This window comes from Coregonus clupeaformis, unplaced genomic scaffold (genome assembly GCF_020615455.1).
Source record: "Coregonus clupeaformis isolate EN_2021a unplaced genomic scaffold, ASM2061545v1 scaf3628, whole genome shotgun sequence".
Classification (NCBI taxonomy): Eukaryota; Metazoa; Chordata; class Actinopteri; order Salmoniformes; family Salmonidae; genus Coregonus; species Coregonus clupeaformis.
The window spans coordinates 23,893-29,892 of NW_025537082.1; positions in this window are offsets into that span (position 1 = coordinate 23,893).

A 6,000-nucleotide genomic window follows, 5' to 3' on the forward strand; every position below is an offset into this window, starting at 1 on the left:
CGTAACAAATTGTGGAAAAAGTCAAGGGGTCTGAGTACTTTCCTAATGCACTGTACATATCCAAAAGTGCACCTAGAAGTTTGTCCTTAAATATCTATTGGGAGCCCATCTGGACCTTCCGCTTTACCTCCCTTCATATCGAAAATAGCATCAGATATTTCAACACTATCCAATTCCTTTTCCAGATCCAATTTAGTGTCTTCTGAAGTAGAGGGAAAATCAAGACCTGACTAGTTCAGTTCTCAGGAGATTCAGAGTTGTAAAGTGTGTTGTAGTAGGAAGCAAATGTTTGGTTCATTTCTACAGGATCCATTGATAATTGTCCTTGTAAATTATGAATTGCATTAAAGGCTGAATTTTACTTCTTAATGTGCCAGGCCAGCAATTTACCAGATTTTTCACCTTGATCATAGAAGGACTGTTTTAGCCTAGTTAAGCTGTTTGCAGCTTTTGAGGTGGGATGTTCATCATACTGAGCTTTAAGACCAAATCATTCCTTGTTTACTGAGTTATCCAAAAAGCTTCCCTCTCCAATTCTCTGATTTTGCTGTCCATCGCTCTCATTTTCTGATTTATTTACATTTTAGTCATTTAGCAGATGCTCTTATCCAGAGCGAATTACAGGAGCAATTAGGGTTAAGTGCCTTGCTCAAGGGCACATCGACAGATTTTTCACCTAGTCGGCTCGGGGATTAGAACCAGCGACCTTTTGGTTACTGGCACAACGCTCTTAACCACTAAGCTACCTGCCTATTTGATTTGAAACTGGTAAAACGTATAATTTGCCCCCAAATATGTGCTTTGAAAGCCTCCCATCTGGTACTCGCTGATGTTTGGTCAGTGTTTAATGTCAATTAAACATCTATATGCACTCCAACGTAATGTAAGAAGTCTGGGTCCTGTAACCATCTGGGATGCAAACGCCATCTAGAGGATCCTTTTACTAGTTTTGTATCCCTATAGAATAATGACACAGGGGAATGGTCACTCAGAACAATACTATCATATCCACTTCCTGCTACATTGGGAAGCAATGAGCAGGAAACTAAAAAGTAGTCTACATGAGAATTTGATTTAAATGTTGACAAGTAACGTGAATACTCCCTTTTACTCGGGTTCTGAGTCCTCCAAGGTTCACATAGATTTAAATCCTTAATGAAATGCTGTAATTTCTTTCTACTCTGCGAGTGGGAAGTGTCTAAACCAGAGGAGCGATCTAGATGAGAATCAAGAGTGCAATTAAAGTCCCCTGCCATTAGGACCTCACCAGGAATGGAGGCTATCAATTGAAATACAGAAATACCTTGTACTAAATGGCTTTTGTCATTTATGCATTTACAGTACCAGTCAAAAGTTTGGATACACCTACTCATTCAATGGTTTTTCTTAATTTGTACTATTTTCTACATTGTAGAATAAAACTTTTGAAGTAGACAAACTGCCAATGTTTTAAAGTTCTATGAAATGAGTCTGTGTAGTTACGTACCCTTGTGATAGTGAGTGGAGGATGATATGGCTTCTACATCTGCATTGCTTGCTCTTTGGGGTTTTAGGCTGGGTTTCTGTAAAGCACTTTGTGACATCATCTGATGTAAAAAGAATACAGTGGGGGGAAAAAGTATTTAGTCAGCCACCAATTGTGCAAGTTCTCCCACTTAAAAAGATGAGAGAGGCCTGTAATTTTCATCATAGGTACACGACAACTATGACAGACAAAATGAGAAAAACATTTCCACAAAATCACATTGTAGGATTTTTTATGAATTTATTTGCAAATTATGGTGGAAAATAAGTATTTGGTCACCTACAAACAAGCAAGATTTCTGGCTCTCACAGACCTGTAACTTCTTCTTTAAGAGGCTCCTCTGTCCTCCACTCGTTACCTTTATTAATGGCACCTGTTTGAACTTGTTATCAGTATAAAAGACACCTGTCCACAACCTCAAACAGTCACACTCCAAACTCCACTATGGCCAAGACCAAAGAGCTGTCAAAGGACACCAGAAACAAAATTGTAGACCTGCACCAGGCTGGGAAGACTGAATCTGCAATAGGTAAGCAGCTTGGTTTGAAGAAATCAACTGTGGGAGCAATTATTAGGAAATGGAAGACATACAAGACCACTGATAATCTCCCTCGATCTGGGGCTCCACGCAAGATCTCACCCCGTGGGGTTAAAATGATCACAAGAACGGTGAGCAAAAATCCCAGAACCACACGGGGGGACCTAGTGAATGACCTGCAGAGAGCTGGGACAAAAGTAATAAAGCCTACCATCAGTAACACACTACGCCGCCAGGGACTCAAATCCTGCAGTGCCAGACGTGTCCCTCTGCTTAAGCCAGTACATGTCCAGGCCCGTCTGAAGTTTGCTAGAGTGCATTTGGATGATCCAGAAGAGGATTGGGAGAATGTCATATGGTCAGATGAAACCAAAATAGAACTTTTTGGTAAAGACTCAACTCGTCGTGTTTGGAGGACAAAGAATGCTGAGTTGCATCCAAAGAACACCATACCTACTGTGAAGCATGGGGGGTGGAAACGTCATGCTTTGGGGCTGTTTTTTCTGCAAAGGGACCAGGACGACTGATCCAGGTAAAGGAAAGAATGAATGGGGCCATGTATCGTGAGATTTTGAGTGAAAACCTCCTTCCATCAGCAAGGGCATTGTAGATGAAACGTGGCTGGGTCTTTCAGCATGACAATGATCCCAAACACACCGCCCGGGCAACGAAGGAGTGGCTTCGTAAGAAGCATTTCAAGGTCCTGGAGTGGCCTAGCCAGTCTCCAGATCTCAACCCCATAGAAAATCTTTGGAGGGAGTTGAAAGTCCGTGTTGCCCAGCGACAGCCCCAAAACATCACTGCTCTAGAGAAGATCTGCATGGAGGAATGGGCCAAAATACCAGCAACCTTGTGAAGACTTACAGAAAACGTTTGACCTGTGTCATTGCCAACAAAGGGTATATAACAAAGTATTGAGAAACTTTTGTTATTGACCAAATACTTATTTTCCACCATAATTTGCAAATAAATTCATAAAAATCCTACAATGTGATTTTCTGGGAAATAAATTCTCATTTTGTCTGTCATAGTTGACGTGTACCTATGATGAAAATTACAGGCCTCTCTCATCTTTTTAAGTGGGAGAACATGCACAATTGGTGGCTGACTAAATACTTTTTTTCCCCACTGTACATTTGATTGACATGTTTATCACACCAACTGACGTATTCTTCTGATGTTGTTCTCACAGGTGACATTGAGACATTCTCTACATCCAGAGAGCAACAGCAGGAAGATCACAGAGCTAAGAGGTCTCACCACTGCCCACATTGTGAGGAGAGTTTCTCAGTTCTATCAAAGTTAAAAATACACCTACAAATACACACAGGAGAGAATCTGTATTCCTGTACTGACTGTGGAAAGCGTTTCTCTCAACTGGGCCACTTAAAAACACATGAACGTATACACACAGGAGAGAAGCCTTACTCCTGCTCTGACTGTGGGAAGAGTTTCTCTCAACTGGGCAACTTAAAAATACATGAACGTATACACACAGGAGAGAAGCCTTACTCCTGCTCTGACTGTGTAAAATGCTTCACAACATTAGATAAGCTAAAACGTCATCAGAGAACACACACAGGAGAAAAGCCTTACTCCTGCTCTGACTGTGGGAAGAGTTTCTCTCAAATGGGCCTCTTAAAAATACATGAACGTATACATACAGGAGAGAAGCCTTACTTCTGCTCTGATTGTGGGAATAGTTTCTCTCAACTGGGCACCTTAACACAACATGAACGTATACACACAGGAGAGAAGCCTTACTCCTGCTCTGACTGTGGGGCAGGTTTCTCTCAACTGGGAAACTTAAAAATCCATGAACGTATACACACAGGAGAGAAGCCTTACTCCTGCTCTGACTGTGTAAAATGCTTCACAACATCAAATGAGCTAAAACTTCATCAGAGAACACACACAGGAGAGAAGCCTTACTCCTGCTTTGACTGTGGGAAGAGTTTCTCTCGAATGGACCTCTTTAAAATACATGAACGTATACATACATACAGGAGAGAAGCCTTACTTCTGCTCTGATTGTGGGAAGAGTTTCTCAATGGTTAAAAAAGAACGATACTACGGGAGTTTCTCTCAACTGGGCAACTTAAAAATACATGAACGTATACACACAGGAGTGAAGCCTTACTCCTGCTCTGACTGTGAGATGAGATTCTACATATTGTGCAATTTAAAAAGACACCAACGTATACATAAGAAGTGGTAGTGGATTGGATCAAATGAAGAAAGCGTAGAACACTCTATTGTAATCCTATTGTTTCTCACTGTGAGAGAACTGTGCAGAGGAAAGGGAATGTTGTAGAATGTTAGCCTCTCTTTACTTTACTGATCAGTGTTGCACCTTGTCAGTTTTGCAGTGCTTAGATAGCTTCTACTGTTAAGATATTGAGAGGACTAGGGTATTGAGGAAACCACAAGTACATGCATCCATGCCATGTATCAGCATTGCAGGCTGGTGGTGATGGTGTGGGGTGTGTTTTCATGGCACATATTGGGCCCCTTGATAAAAGTAGAGCAACGTTTGAATGCCACAGGATATCTAAACATCATTACCAATCAGGTGCATCCCTTCATGGCAGCAGTTATCCATCTGCAAATATATTTTTTCTGCAGGATTATGTCCCATTCCACAAGGCTTGTCCAGGAATGGTTCCACGAACATGACAGTGAATTCAGGTTACTGCAGTGGCCTTCCGAGGCACCAGATCTCATTCCAATTGTACATCTGTTGTAGGAGATGGAACGAGCTATTCGGAGTAGAAATCCACTGCCAGTCAACTTGACACAACTGTGGGAAGCATTGCAGTCAACATAGGCCAGCATCCCAGTGGAGACGTTCAACTCCTGCATTCAAACTGCACTTGATGTATGCATGCCAATAAGAAATAAGAAAACAACAACACTGGACCAGCCCTGGATGACTGAAAGAATAAAGGCTGCCATCAGGAAAATACAGAATATTTTCAACAGATGGGGAGAAACAATGACATGGAGAAAATACAGAAACACAGTGCAAATGATTATCAAGGAAGCAAAGACAAGCTACTACAAAACTGAAATCCAGGACCTAAAGAAGAAAAACCCTAAGGAATGGTGGGACTTCATTAACAAAGGACTGGGACCAAAGAAAACATCAGGAGGGAGAATACAGGTCGAGGGAATTGAAGACGACGACGTGGCTGATGTTTTGAATGGCTTCTTTGCTGAGGCATGGAGAAGCACAACACCTCTTGCCATCTTCCCCCTGCCCATGTCTACAAGGCAGGTTGAGTTGTGCAGCATTGGCCAGTTAATGCAAGCTCTGAACAGACTCAGAATACGTAAAGCATGTGGGCCTGATGGAATTCCAGCCTGGCTACTAAAGAGCATGCAGAAGATCTAGCCCCTTTCATCAAACACATTGTTAAAACTGTCCCCTGCCAGTAGGAGGTGTTATCTGAGTGCACGATTCAGTATGACTACCTCCCAATGTCCAGCACTACTACCGCCCTTGTGAAAGCCACATACTCTTGGCTGACAGCTACAGACTCCATAAAACCAACAATGGTGGGTGTGTTACTTGCTGATGTGTCCAAAGCCTTTGATCGAGTAGATCACGCAAAGTTCCTGCAACATCTGTCTGACATTGAACTGTGTCCAAGGTTACTAGCCTGGCTCCACAGCTACACCACCGAAAGAGGGCAGAGGGTGATGGCAACTGGCACATTTAGCCCTTGGTCAGAGGACCATCCACAACCTACACCACTAATCCTAGGAGGACAGGAAGTACCAGTGGTAACAACAACCAAGTATCTTGGTTTTCATCTAGACTCTAACCTCAGTGGTGACACGTGGAGCAGCCTGTGAGAAAGGCCTCGATACGCCTTTTTGACTGTTCTTGCCAGTAATGTCCTACTGAAGATCTGATCACAGTCTATACTATACT